The following is a 15,861-nucleotide window of genomic DNA, read 5'->3' as shown; positions in this document are numbered from 1 at the left end:
TCCTCTATGATGAAAAGGACATCTTTTTTGGTGTTAGTTCTAGAAGGTCTTGTAGGTTATCGTAGAACCATTCAACTTCAGCTTCTTTGGCATTAGTGTTTGGGACATAAACTTGGATTACTGTGATATTGAATGGCTTGCCTTAGAAACAAACAGAGATCATTCTGTCATTTGTGAGACTGTACCCAAGTACTGCATTTTGGACTCTTTGGTTGACTATAATGGCTACTTAATTTCTTCTAAGGGATTCTTGCCCACAGTAGTAGATGTAATGGTCATCTGAATTAAATTTGCCCATTCTGGTCGATTTTAGTTCACTGATTCCTAAAATGTTGATGTTCACTCTTGCCTTCTCCTGTTTGACCATTTCCAATTTACCTTGATTCATGGACCTAACATTCCTGGTTCCTGTGCGATATTGAGGATCAGCTACATACAACCAAATTGTTCCTATGTGATATTCCAGGTTCCTATGCAATATTAAGAAGAGGCTACATACAACCAAAAAATACTAACCATTTTCCCCAGAAGAGAAAGTTTAATACACATATTCACACACATGTACACATACAATTTATAAAAAATAATAAAAAAATACTCATAACAATTATAGCCCATATTTATATTTATTATATCACATAACAATTATAGCCCTAATTTCTATAGCTATAATGGTCTATAATGGTCATATCTGGTATTTATAACTGCCTTATTCCACTACTCTCTGTTTACTCCCTTTATTTACAGAAAGTGCCTCAGCTAATTGTGGTTCTTTCAAAGCTAAATTCCTGAAAGATCTGAGCTATTAGTAGTTCTGACTGAATTAGGTCATTATAGTTTTCCATTGACTTTAATCTCAGGACCCAGTAGTACTAATTGATCAGGTAAGGGATTTCATATTCTAGACATACATTGATTTGGAGCATATACAGCTTCCTGGAAAGCTTTGTCCCAGCCTGTTAAGCTATTGCCACCTACCTGGTAATAGCTGAATCTTCAAAAGGCTATTCTATTGTTCTATAAAGCCAGCTGATTCAGGATGGTGGGGAACATGGTAAGAATAGTGAATTCCATAAGCATGGGCCCTTTGCAATGCTTGAATTGATGCAAAATGTGTTCTTTTATCTAAAGCAATGCTGTATGGAATACCATGATGTTGGATATGGCATTCTATAAGAAGTTTTGCAAGTCGGAAATGCTATATCTACAGTAAGTATCTATTTCAAAATAAGCTTCTCTTCCATTATAGAAACAATCCAATGTAATCAACCTGCCATCAGATAGTTGACTGATCACCCCAGGAAATGCTGCCATACTGGGGACGCCATGCTGGTCTCTGCTGCTGGCATATGCACCATCCAGCAATAGCTGTGGCCAGGTTGGACTTGGTGAGTGGAAGTCCATTTTGCTGAGCAACTGTGTAACCTCAATTTCGTGACCATGGCATTTGTTCATAAACCCACTGGGCAATGACAGGAGTGGCTGGAGTAAGAGACTGACTGCTATCTACAGAAGAGGTCATCCAACAACTCGATTATCAAAATCCTCCACAGCTGAGGTCACTCTTTGATAAGCATTCACATGGGACTCTAATTAAGATCTTCACATTCTTCTCCAATTCAATGAAGTCTCTCCTCATATAGCTTCTCTAGAGCTCCTTGTCACCAGTTTCCCAATCATGTTCCTTTCAATCTCTGACCAGGTAATGCTCAGTTCATGATGGGGAGTTCAGTGGCTTCAGCTCCTGGTGGCTCCTGATTAAGTGTTCAGTCTCTCTACTAAGGCCCAGTAGCTAACAAAGAGCTGTATCTCAAAAGAGAGCAGTAATCCACAGAGGATGGCAGGGCTTTGTTTGAAAATCCTACAAGTCTGTGCTGTGATCCACTTATAGGGGACTTGTCAAAGGCTCCAAACAGCATTTCTATCTGCCACTGGTGCTTCAAGCACCATTGGATCTGCTGGATAATCTGGCCCAAATGGCAGTGCAGTTTGTACAGCAGACCGGATCTGTGCCAGAGCCTTCTCTTGGTCTGGGCCCCACCCCAAACTAACAGCTTTTTGGAGCACTTAGTAAATGGGTTGGAGAAGCACACACAAATGAACATACTGACAAAAATCTAGAGGCCCATTAGGTACTGTATCTTGTTTTGGACTGTAGGAAAGGCCAAATATGACATCTTATCCTTTACCTTAGAAGGGCTATGAAGACATGCTTAGCATTACTGGACCCCTTGAAATTTCACTGAGGTAGAATGCTTCCTGATATCAGATTTATTTCCCACCCTCTGAAAGCAAATATCTTAATAAATCTAGAATACTTGTTGTTACTTCTTGTTCAATAGGTCCAATAAACATAATGTCATCAGTATTAGGTGACCAATGTGATGTCTTAATGAAGAGAAAGATGATTAAGATCCCTGTGAACTAAATTATGACATAGGGCTGGAGAGTTCATATATCCTTGAGGGAGGACCATGAAGGTATATTGCTGGCCTTCCCAGCTGGTCTTCCCTGGTGGCTCAGATGGTAAAGAATCTGTCTGCAAAACAGGAGACTGGAGTTTGATCCCTGGCTTAGGAAGATCCCCTGGAGAAGGGAATGGCAACCCTCTCCAGTATTCTTGCCTGGAGAATTCCATGGACAGAGGAGCCTGGTGGGCTACAGGCCATAGGGTTGCAAAGAATCAGATATGACTAAGCGACTTTCACTTTCAGTCTAATAACAGGAATGGAGAAAAAAGAAACAAACACATTTGCCAGTTCAATAGCTGTGAACCAGATACCAGAGGATGTGTTAATTTTTTTAAGCAATGAAACCACATCTGTTAAATCTGCTTTGGAATCATCACTTGGGTAAGCTTAGCATAATCCACTGTCAACCTTCAAGATCTGTTTTTTTCACAGATCAAATAGGTGAGATGAATAGGGATGAAGTGAAAATCACAAGTTTTGCATCTTTCATCTTTCATGTCCATGATGGTAGTATTAAATCTCAACAGTCCTTCCAGGAATGTGTCATTGCTTTTGGTTTACTATTTTTCTGGGCAGAGGCAGCTTTGGTGGTTTCTACTGGTAGTTTCTTTGGTGGTCCTTGCCACTATAACGATCTTCACTCAGGGAGACAATATAGTAATTCTGCCAGTTATTCCAATGATCCATTCCAGGGCTGAGGAAATAGCAACAGGGTGAGTTTGAGGACCCACTGGACTCAGATGGAATGGAGATGAGCTGAAGTCCTATTGATCATCTGACGTCCATAAGCCAGTACTTTGACTGTTCAACCAAAGAGATATTGTCATTTTGATAAAAGGCCATAGGTCCCTTTATGTGAAAAGGTTAACGATATAATGTTTTGGCAAAGTAGCAGGGTCCTTCCTCAACTTTCCTTTCATTCAAAGGGTTATGTAGTCTGTAAACTGGCTCAAGTCTGGGAATTGATTGAAAGACCATGACTATTTTTTTTCTTTCTTTAAATTTAGGTTAGAATTTTGCTCCCTTGATTTAGAGCTCTTTTGCTTATACAGATCAAGTCTAGATTGCCCATCCCGTCTTAGTCCAGTAGTGCTGCTGTAACAAAATACTACAGACTGGGTGGCTTATAAACAACAGAAATTCATTTTTCAGATTTTAGGGCTAGAAACCCAAAATCTGGGTGTCAGCATGTTGGGTTCTGGAGAAGGCCTTCTTGGTAGCAGAGTGCAGGCTTCTCTCTGTACCCTCATTTGGTGGAAAGGGCAAAAGATCTCCCTGTAGACATTTTTATAATGGCACTAATCCCATTTATAAGTACTCTGCCCTCAAGACCTAATTACTCCTAAAGGCCCCACCTCCCAATACCATCACCTTGGGGTTAGGCTTCAATATAAGAATTTTGACAGGAAACAAACATTCGGACAATATGACCATGGTCAACCTGCCAATGTCATAGGTCTCTGCAAGCCACTCTATTCTGATTGCTGCTTTGACTCTTCTGTCTGTTATAATAACCATGTCTATCTCACTTTTGATTATTTGGTGCTGCTACCCTGGGATCCAATTATCTCCCATTGCATGTAGGTTTTCAATTCAGTGGCAGCAGCTCCCACTATAATCTGACCTCCAGAGAAATCCTTTGTGCTCTTCAAAGATTTTAGGACTCCCTTCACAAATTTATTGCTTGCAGTTGTCATGAAAAATGTGTCCTCTGGATGCTTCTGAAATGAATGGGCAGGTCTACCATGATGAATCCATCCTAAAATTCAAATTTCTCTACGGATTTGTATCTCTTCCTCTGTAGTATATGGACTTCCCTGGTGGCTCAGATGGTAAAGAATCCACCTGCAATGCAGGAGACCTGGGTTTGATCCCCGAGTTGGGAAAATCCCCTGGAGGAAGAAATGTCAACCCACTCAAGTTTTCTTTCCTGGATAATCCCCATGGACAGAGGAGCCTGGCAGGCTACAGTCCATGGGGTCACAAAGAATCAGACACGACTGAGTGACAAAGCACACACTCTGTAGTATATGAAAGCTGTTCTGGCACCAAGGTATGATGTTGGTTCTTATTTTAGTCAACTAGTCAAATTGTCAGACCCCCTTTTATTCCTCTAAGCTGGAATAGCAAATCCAGAATCCAGTAATTTAGCTTGAATCAACTTTATGTTCTATTATTTCATATCCTTAATATTCATCTTTTTCAAAAGCATGAAACTTTTGGAATGAAATGACTTGTCTATATCAAATAAGTCCAATTGGTCCAGTGTATTGTTTAAAGCCTGTGTAACCTTATTAATTTTCTGTCCAGATGATCTGTCCATTGCTGTGAGTAGGGTGTTAATTCCCTCACTATTATTGTGTTACTGTCAATTTCCCCTTTAACAGTTGTTAGCATTTGCCTTATATATTGAGGTGCTTCTATGTTGGGTGCACATATTTTTATAATTGTTATATCTTCTTCTTGAATTGATCCCTTAATCATTATGTTGTGTCCTTCCTTGTCTCTTGTAATGGTCTTTATTTTAACACTGATTTTATCTGATATGAGTATTACTACTCTCACTTTCTTTTGATTTTCATTTTCATGTAATATCTTTTTCCAGTCCCTCACTTTCAGTCTGTATGCGTCCCTAGGTCTGAGGTGGGTCCCTTGTAGACAGCACATGAGGGGGTCTTTTTTTTTTTTTTTAACCCATTCAGCCAGTCTGTGTCTTTTGGTTGGAGCATTTAGCTCATTTGCATTTAAGGCAATTATTGATATGTATGATCCTATTACCATTTGTTTTATTATTTTGGGTTTGTTTTTATGAGCCTTTTCTTTCTCTTGTGTTTCCTATGTAGAGAAAGTCCTATAGCATTTGTTGTAGAGCTGGTTTGGTGGTGCTAAATTCTCTTAACATTTTCTTATCTGTAAAGATTTTTGGTTTCTCCCTTGAATGTGAATGAGATCCTTGCTGGATAGAGTAATTTTGGTGGTATGTTTTTCTCTTGCATTACTTCAAATATATATTGCTACTTTTTTCTGGCTACAGAGTTTCTGTTGAAAGAGCAGCAGTTAGTCTTGTGGGGATTCCCTTGTATGTTATTGTTGCTTTTTCCTTGCTATTTAAAAAACAAACAAACATATATTTATTAAATTAATTAATTTATTCAATTGTGCCAGGTCTTAGTTGCAGCACACAGCATCTTCAATCTTCACTGTGGCATGCAGACTCTTAGCTGTAGCATCTGGGATCTAATTCCCTGACCAGGGATTGAACCCAAGCCCCTGCTTTGGGAGCAAAGCCTTAGCCACTGGACCACAGGGAAGTCCCTCCCTTGCTGCTTTTAGTATTTGTTCTTTGTGTTTAACTTTTGTTAGTTTGATTAATATGTGTCTTGGTGTGTTTCTCTTTGGGTTTATCCTGTATGGACTCTCTGGATTCCTGGTCTTAGCTGGCTATTTCCTTTCCCATTTTAGGGAAGTTTTATTTATAATCTCTTCAAATACTTTCTTATACCCTTTCCTTTTTTCTTCTTCTGTGATCCCTATGATTCAAATGTTGTTGCACTTAATATTGTCCCGGAGACTGTCTCTGAGACTGTCCTCACTTTTATATTGCTTTTTCTTTATTCTACTTTGTTTCAGTTATTTCTAACATTGTATCTTCCAGCTCACTTATCTGTTCTTCTGCCTCAGTTATTTCTGCTGTTGGTTCACTGTAACTTTTTTTAATCTCAGTTATTGTATTGTTCATTGCTGATTGTCTATTCTTTAATTTTTCCAGGTACTTGTTAAACATTTCTTGCATCTTCTCAATCTATGCCTCCAGTCTATTTATCTGTGCCTCCATTTTATTTTCAAGATTTTGAATCATTTTTGCTATCATTACTCTGAATTCTTTTTCTGATAGACTGCCTATTTCTTCATTTGTTTGGTCTTATGGGTTTTTAACTATGTTTCTTCATCTGCTGCATGTTTCTCTGTCTTTTCATTTTGTTTAACTTGCTGTGTTTATGGTCTCCTTTCTTCAGGCTAGATGGTTATAGTACTCAATTGTGGAGTCTTCCCCCATGAATGGGATTGGACCAGTGTCTTGTGAAGGTTTCCTGGTTGGGGGACTTATTCCTCTGTTCTGGAGAATGGAGCTGGATCTTGTCTCTCTGAAGAGCAGTGTCATGTCCAGTAGTGTGTTTTGGGTTGTCAATGGGTTTGGTATGGTTTTGGGTAGCCTGTCTGCTAATGTGCAGGGCTGTGTTCCTATTTTTCTGAGGAAGTGTCATGGGGTGTTCCGCATTGGAACGTGCTGGCATTTGGGCTGGGCCTGGTCTTGATGTTGAGGTGGATGCTTTTGTGATGGCTCTCACTGATTAATTTCCAGGGTGTCAGGAGTTCTCTGGTGATTCAAAGTCCTGGACTTGGGTCTCCCACTTCAGGAGTTCAGGCCCAGTCCCTGACTATAGCACCAAGACTTCATAGGCCACACATCACACAATACAAAACCCCAAGATTATTGGTGAAAGCAACACTCAATAGCCCAGAATACCCAAAGAAACTCATACCAAAGTCCTCCAATATTTCTAGGAATGTCTCTGGGCCTGTTGTGGGTAGTGTGGGGTCAGCTTAGTCTCAGATCTGGCCTTGCTCCAGCTTTTACTCGCTCCAAAAGTCCACAGTTGCCCCTAAAGTCCGTAGTCTCAGGTTAAATTGTAGGGATTTAATCCACTGCACCTGTGGCTTTAGGTGCTCATTCCCCTTCTCTTCTCCAATCACTTAGGCCCTTGTGTTCTGCTTTGGTTTCAGGCCCAGCTCTGCTTGTAGGTGTCCCTCTGGTGTCTGTTCCCCACCCACACAAAGGGGAAAGGCCAAAGCTTATTAAGGCTCACTTGCTCACTTGGGCTCAGGAGAAAGAGGGGTAAAGCAGCCACACTTTGGATGTACTGGGGAGTGCCTGTGGTGTTAGGGACTTGCCGGATGCTGTTACAGTCTGAGGTGCATCATGCACTCTCCTAGAGGTTGTGGACCCAGGTAGTGGGTCCCTAGGGAGAGCCAAGCTGCTTAGACTCCTAGCAAGATGCAGGTAGTAATCTGTGCCTACTCACAGCCTGGTGGCAGCTGCCACCTCTGGGGTTGGGACTGCAGCAGCAGTGTTTTGTCTGCTGCCTCAGGCACTTTTCCTGGCTTTGGTTGTGGCTAGTGGTTTACCTTTCCCTCTCTGGGATCATAAACTGCAGTTGTGTCTAATTCCACCACCGGTGCTCCTACCGGTTTTGCTGGTTTTGGCAGCATTTCCCGCTTTGGGATCATAAACTGCAGTGGCATTTAATCCTGCTGCTGCGCTCCTACCGGTTTTGCTGGGTTTGTCAGCCATGCGTGGAATTAGAATGTCTCAGTGACTATGATATCTTGCCTCTTTGGGATGCCTAATCTTTTATCTGGGCTCCATCATCTCTGTTGTACTAGCCACTTCAGAGTATTCTCATAGCAACCAGCTCCAGTCCTCTCCCTCAGGTCCAACATTTGCGCCTGAGTCTTGGCACCCTGGCCTCCACCGCTGGAGCGAGTGTGCCACTCACTCCTTGGTTAGGATGTGCTTGCTGTTCAGCAACGATCTCTGTGGTAAATTATTTTCATTTTGTCTTCCAAGCACCTTCCATTGTGCTCCCCACCTAAGGTTCCTAAGCTCCCTTCTGTCCTCACCTATGAGGGAGTTTCTGAGAGTGTGGAAACTTTTCCTCTTTCATAACTCACTCCCCAGGGTGCAGGTCCCCTTGCTGAAATTCTTTGTTTCTTTTTTTATCTTTATCTTTTGCCCTATCTCATTCTAAGGAAATTGGCTAGCCTTTTTGGAAGTCTAGGGTCTTCTGCCAATGTCCCTATGGTGTTCTGTATGAGTTGTTCCATATCTAGATAAATTTTTCATGTATTTGTGGGGAGGAAGGTTATCTTCCTGTCTTATTCCTCTATTATCTTGGAAGTTCTTCCACCTGTTTCTGATTTTAGAGGAAAAGCTTTCAGCTTTTCATAGTTGAGTATGATGTAAGCTATGGTTTGTCATAGACATTATTATGTTGAAGTATGGTTCCTCTATAGTAATTTTGATGAGAGGTTTTTTTTTTTTTTTATCATGAATGGGTGCTGAATTTTGTCAAAAGCTTTTTCTGCATCTATTGAGAAGACCATATGGTTTTTATTCTACAACTTGATGTGGTGTATCATACTGATTGATTTGCAGATATTGAAAAATCTTTGAATCTCTCGGATAAATCTCATTTGTTCATGGTGTATGATCCTCTCAATATGTAGTTGGATTTGGTTTGCTAGTATTTTGTTGAAGATTTTTTTGTCTATGTTCATCAATGATATTGGCCTGTGGTTTTCTTTTAAAAAATAATTTTATTTATTTACGTTTTAGACTGTGCTGGGTCTTCATTGCTGCATGGACTTTTTTCTAGTTGTGGAGAGCAGGGGAGGGGGCTACTCTCTCATCGTGATGCACAGGCTTTTCATTGCAGTGGCTTCTCTTGTTGTGGATCATAGGCTCTAGGCACACAGACTTCAGTAGTTCCTGTACATGGGCTTAGCAGCTGACTCCCAGCCTCTAGAGCACAGGCTCAGTAGTTGTGGCCCATGGGCTTAGTTGCTTCATGGCATGTGGGATCTTCCCAGATCAGGGATCAAACCAGTGTCTCTTCCATTGGTAGGTAGATTCTTTACCACTTAGCCACCAGGGAAACCCTGTATTTTCTTCTTTTTGTGATATATTTTTCTAGTTTTGGTACTAGGGCGATGGTGGCCTTGTAGAATGAGCTTGGGAGTGTTCCTTCCTCTGCAATTTTTGGGAAGAATTTCAGAAGTATAGATGCTTACTCTTCTGTAAATGTTTGAAAGAATTTGCCTGTGAAGCTATCTGGTGTTTGACGGAAAATTTTAATCAGAATACACATTTTTTCAAGTGTACACGGAACATTCTCCAGGATGGATAACATCAGTTCAGTTCAGTTCAGTCCAGTCACTCAGTCATGTCCAATTCTTTGTGACCCCATGAACCACAGCACGCCAGGCCTCCCTGTCCATCACCAATTCCCGGAGTCTATCCAAACCCATGTCCATTGAGTCAGTGATGCCATCCAACCATCTCATCCTCTGTCATCCTCTTCTCCTCCTGTGCTCAATCTTCCCAGCATCAGGGTCTTTCCCAATGAGTCAGCTCTTTGCATCAGGTGGCCAAAGTATTGGAGTTTCAGCTTCAACATCAGTCCTTCCAATGGTAGGAGACAAAACAAGTCTCAAAAAATTTAAGAGGATAGGAATTATATCAAACGCTCTTTTCCTTCTTCTTCTTTTTTTTAATCACAATGGTATTAAAGAAGAGATCAATAACAGGAGAAAATGCAAGGAAAGCACAAACACATAGAGAATAAATGATGTGCTACTAAAAACCAATGGCTCAATAAAGAAATCAAAGAAGAAATTAGAAAATACCTAGAGACACATTAAAATGGAAACACAACTTTCCATATTATATGAGATGCAGCAAAAGCAGTTCTAAGAGGTAAATTTATGATAATACAGGCCTACCTCAAGAAACAAACAAAAATAATCTCAAATAAGTAACCTAATCTGTCATCTAAAAGAATTAGAAAAATAACAATTAAGAAAGCCCAAAGTCAACAGTCAGAAAGAAGGAAATAATAAAGATCATAAAGGATATAAATAAAGTATGAGTACCCTCCCTTGGTCAAAAAAATGCAATAGAAAATATCGATAAAACCAATAGCAATGAATATAGCTGAGTCTTTGAAAAAATAAACAAAATTGACAATTTTCTGACCAGGCTCATCAGGAAGAAAAGAGAGGGGATAAAAATAAACAAATTAAGAAATGAAAAGAAAGAAATAATAAACAATACCACAGAGATACAAAAAAAAAACACCTAAGATGATACTGTAACAGTTATATGCCAAAACACTGAACAGTGTAGGAGAAATGGACAAGTTTCTAGTGACATACACAGCTTGCTTGTCATGCTGAATTAAAAAGAAATAGACAATGTGAACAGATAAATAGCTAGTAGTGAATTAGAATTTGTTTTAAAAAAAACTTAATAAAAAGCTCACAGAAAACAAAAGTTCAGGAACAGACAGCTTCACAGGGGAATCCTGTCAAACATATAAAGGAAAGGTAATGCCTATCCTCCTCAAACTATTCCCCAAAACTGAAGAGGATGGAACTCTCCAGACAGAGGGCATAGAGGGAAACTATATCAACATAATAAGGCTTCCCAGGTGGTGCTAGTGATAAAGAACTTGGCTGCCAATACAGGAGACATAAGAGATGTGGGTTCAATCCCTATGTTAGGAAGATCTCCTGGAGGAGAGCATGGCAACCCACTCCAGTATTCTTGTCTGGTGAATTCCATGGACAGAAAAGCCTGATGGGCTATGGTCCATAGGGTTGCAAAGAGTCAGACATGACTGAAGTGACTTAACAAGCATGCCTCTTAATGTAATATAGGTCATAAGACAAAACCACAACAAACATCATTCTCAGTGATGAAAAACTGAAAGTATTTCCTCTAAGAAATGAACAAGACAAGGATACACACTCTTGCCAGTATTATTCAACATAGTCTTGGAAGTCCTAGCCTTGGGAGTAAGAGAAAAAAATAAAAGAAATTCAAGTTGGAAAAGAAATAAAACTGTCACTGCTTTCAGACATGATACTACTATACATAGAAACTGTAAAGATGCTCCTAGAAAACTACTAGAGCTGATCAGTGAGTTTGGTAATGTAGGATACAAAATACACAAAAATCTCCTGCATTGCTATATCCTAACAACAAAAGATCAGAAATAGAAATCAAAGAAAAATCCTACTCATGATCACATTAAAAAGAATAAAACACCAAGAAATAAACCTACCAAAGAGACAAAAACCTGCCCTCAGAAAACTATAAGATACTGATGAAAGAAATAAAAGATGACACAAACAGATAGAGAGATACAGTATGTTCTTGGATTGGAAGAATCAACATTGTGAAAATGATAGTACTACTACCCAAAGAAATCTAGTTTCAGTGCAAGCCTTATCAAATTACCAATAAAAAATTTCACAGAACTAGAACAAAAAATTTTACAATTTATATGGAATCACAAAAGGCCCTGAATAGCCAAAGCAATCTTGAGAAAGAAATGGAGCTGGGGAAATCAGACTCCCTGACTTCAGACTATACAACAAAATTACAGTAATCAAAACAGTATGGTGCTAGCCCAAAACAGAAACATAGATCAATGGAACAGAAGAGAAAGCCCAGAAATAAACTCATGCACCTACAGTCACCTAATCGATGAAAAAGGAGGTGAAAATATACAGTGGAGAAAAGACAGTGTCTTCAATAAGTGGTGCTGGGAAAACTGAGCAGCTACATGTAAAAGAATGAAATAAGAATACTTCCTAACAACACACACAAAAATAAAGTCAAAAAAGATTAAAGACTTAAATGTAGGATCAAATACTATGAAACTTTTAGAGGCAAACATAGGCAGAACACTCTTTGAAATAAATCACCATAAGAACCTTTCTATACCCACTTCCTAGAGTGAAAAATAAAAACAAAAGTAACAAATGGGACCTAGTTAAACTCAAAACATTTTGCACAGCAAAAGAAACCATAAGCAAAACAAAAATGGGAAAATGGGAGAAAATATTTGCAAATGAAGCAACTGGCAAGGAATTAATCTCCAAAATAGGCAATCAGTTCATATTGTTCAATATAAAATAAAACAACCCAATAAAAAAAATTAGCAGATCTAAATAAACAGCTTCTCCAAAGAAGACATACAGATGCCCAAGACACACATGAAAAGATGCTTAACATCACGTATTATCAGAGAAATGAAAATCAAAACTAAAATGAAGTATCATCTCATCAGATCAGATCAGATCAGTCGCTCAGTCGTGTCCGACTCTCTGCGACCCCATGAATCGCAGCACGCCAGGCCTCCCTGTCCATCACCAACTCCCGGAGTTCATTCAGACTCACGTCCATCGAGTCAGTGATGCCATCCAGCCATCTCATCCTCTGTCGTCCCCTTCTCCTCTTGCCCCCAATCCCTCCCAGCATCAGAGTCTTTTCCAATGAGTCAACTCTTTGCATGAGGTGGCCAAAGTACTGGAGTTTCAGCTTAAGCATCATTCCTTCCAAAGGAATCCCAGGGCTCATCTCCTTCAGAATGGACTGGTTGGATCTCCTTGCAACACCACAGTTCAAAAGCATCAATTCTTCGGCGCTCAGCCTTCTTCACAGTCCAACTCTCACATCCATACATGACCACAAGAAAAACCATAGCCTTGACTAGACGAACCTTTGTTGGCAAAGTAATGTCTTTGCTTTTGAATATGCTATCTAGGTTGGTCATAACTTTCCTTCCAAGGAGTAAGCACCTTTTAATTTCATGGCTGCAGTCATCATCTGTAGTGATTTTGGAGCCCAGAAAAATAAAGTCTGACCCTGTTTCCACTGTTGCCCCATCTATTTCCCATGAAGTGGTGGGACCAGATGCCATGATCTTCGTTTTCTGAATGTTGAGCTTTAAGCCAACTTTTTCACTCTCCACTTTCACTTTCATCAAGAGGCTTTTTAGTTCTTCTTCACTTTGCCATAAGGGTGGTGTCATCTGCATATCTGAGGTTATTGATATTTCCCCCAGCAATCTTGATTCCAGCTTGTGTTTCTTCCAGTCCAGCGTTTCTCATGATGTACTCTGCATATAAGTTAAATAAACAGGGTGACAATATACAGCCTTGATGAACTCCTTTTCCTATTTGGAATCAGTCTGTTGTTCCATGTTCAGTTCTAACTGTTGCTTCCTGACCTGCATACATATTTCTCAAGAGGCAGATCAGGTGGTCTGGTATTCCCATCTCTTTCAGAATTTTCCACAGTTGAATGTGATCCACACAGTCAAAGGCTTTGGCATAGTCAGTAAAGCAGAAATAGATGCTTTTCTGGAACTCTCTTGCTTTTTCCATGATCCAGCAGATGTTGGCAGTTTGATGTCTGGTTCCTCTGCCTTTTCTAAAACCAGCTTGAACATCAGGAAGTTCACGGTTCACATATTGCTGAAGCCTGGCTTGGAGAATTTTGAGCATTACTTTACTAGCGTGTGAGATGAGTGCATAGCCATCATCAAAAATCTACAAACAATAAATGCTAGAAAGGGTGTGGATAAAAGGGAACCATCCTACTCTGTTGGTGGGAATGTAAACTGGTATAAGCCACTATGGAGAACTATATAGTAATCCCCTTACAAAAGAACCTTCAAGTTGTGACTTTTCAAAGATGCAAATGCCAGGTGTGAGTGAAATTGCAACTTGTCCTCTATCTCCTATGGAGCTCTACCATCTCCACCTCCTCTCCCTCCTTTAGTCAGTAAGTCTTCTTGTCTTTTCGCCTGATGCCAACCCCTGAATGCAAGCTCTTGCAATGTAGTACTGTTCTTTTCAAGACACTGTATTATAAGATTAAAAATGTTTATTTTTTGTTTGCCTTTTGTGTATTATTTGTGTGAAAAGTATTATAAACCCATTACAGTGCAGTACTATATAGCTGATTGTATTAGTTGGATACCTAGGTTAACTTTTTTGGACATATAAATGAATTGGATTTATGAATGCATTCTCAGAATGGAATTCATTCATATGCAGGAGACTTACTGTATGGAGGTCCCTTAAAAAACTGAAAATAGAGCTACTGTATGATTCAACAATCCCACTCCTGGGCATATATCTGGAGAAAAACCATAATTCAAAAAGATACATGAACCCAATATTCATTTCAGTACTATTTACAATAGACAGGAGAAGGAAGCAACCAAATATCCATCAACAGAGGAATAGACAAAGAAGATGTGATACATATATACTATGTAATATTACTCAGCCATAAAAAAATGAAATAATGTCATTTGCAGCAACATAGATGTACCTACAGATTGTCATACTTAGTGAAGTAAATCAAAGACAAATATTTACCACTTATATGTGAAATCTAAAAAAAATGATACAAATACACTTATCTATAAAACAAAAATAGAGTTGCAGATATAGAAAATAAACATGTTTACCAGGGTCTATGAGGGGAATGGATAAATTGGGACCCTGGGATTGACATATGCACACTGCTATATACAAAACAGATAACTAATAAGGACCTACTACATAGCATAGGAAATTCTACTCAATACTTTGTAATGGCCTATATGGGAAAGGAATCTAAAAAAAATGATAATATGTACATGTATGACAGATTCTCTTTACTGTACACCTGAAACTAATACATCTTTGTAAGTCAACTATATTCCAATAAAAATGTTAAAAAGAATGTGTATTCTGTTGATTTTGGATGGAATGTCCTATAGATTTCTACTAAGTACAACTGGTCTATTGTGGCATTTAATACTTGTGTTTTCTTACTGATTTTCTGTCTAGATGGCTTGTGCATTGATGCCAGTGGGGTGTTAAAGTCCACTACTATTATTGTAGGATTGGAATGAAAACTGACCTTTTCCAGTCTTCTGGCTACTGCTGAATTTTCCAAGTTTTTGGGCATATTGAGTGCAGCACTTTAACAGCAGCATCTTTTACGATTTAAAATAGCTCAGCTGGAATTCTGTCACTTCCACTAGCTTTGTTCATAGTAGTGCTTCCTAAGGCCCACTTGACTTCATGCTCCAGGATATCTGACTGTATGTGTTTGATCACATCATTGTGCTTATCTGGGTCAGTAAGACCTTTTTTGTACAGTTCTTCTGTGTATTCTCACCACCTCTTCTTAATCTCTTCTGTTTCTGTAATGGAAATAAAAACAAAAATAAACAAATGAGACCTAATTAAACTTAAAAGCTTTTACACAGTAAAGAAAACTATAAGTAAGGTGAAAAGACAACCCTCAGAGTGGAAGAAAATAATAGCAAATGAAATAACTGACAAAGGATTAATCTCCAAAACATATAAGCAGTTCATGCAGCTCAATACCAGAAAAACAAACAACCCAATCAAAAATTGCAGAGAGGACTTAAAATGACATTTCTTCAAAGAAGACTTACAGATGACTTATAAACAAATGAAAAGATGCTCAGCATCACTCATTAGTAGAGAAATGCAAATCAAAACTACAATGAGGTAACATCCCACACCAGTTAGAATGCCCATGATCAAAATGTCTAAAAACAATAAACGCTGGAGAGGGTGTGGGGAAAAGGGTATCCTCTTGCACTGTTGCTGGCAATGTAAATTGATACAGCCACTATGGAAAGCAGTATGGAGATTTCTTTAAAAACTATGAATAAGTCTACCATATGACCCAACCATCCCACTACTGGGCAAATACCCTGAGGAAACCATA

This window comes from Bubalus kerabau, chromosome 4, assembly GCF_029407905.1.
Source record: "Bubalus kerabau isolate K-KA32 ecotype Philippines breed swamp buffalo chromosome 4, PCC_UOA_SB_1v2, whole genome shotgun sequence".
Taxonomy (NCBI): Eukaryota; Metazoa; Chordata; class Mammalia; order Artiodactyla; family Bovidae; genus Bubalus; species Bubalus kerabau.
The sequence above is the reverse complement of the archived record's forward strand: the minus strand, read 5'-3'. Positions refer to the sequence as shown.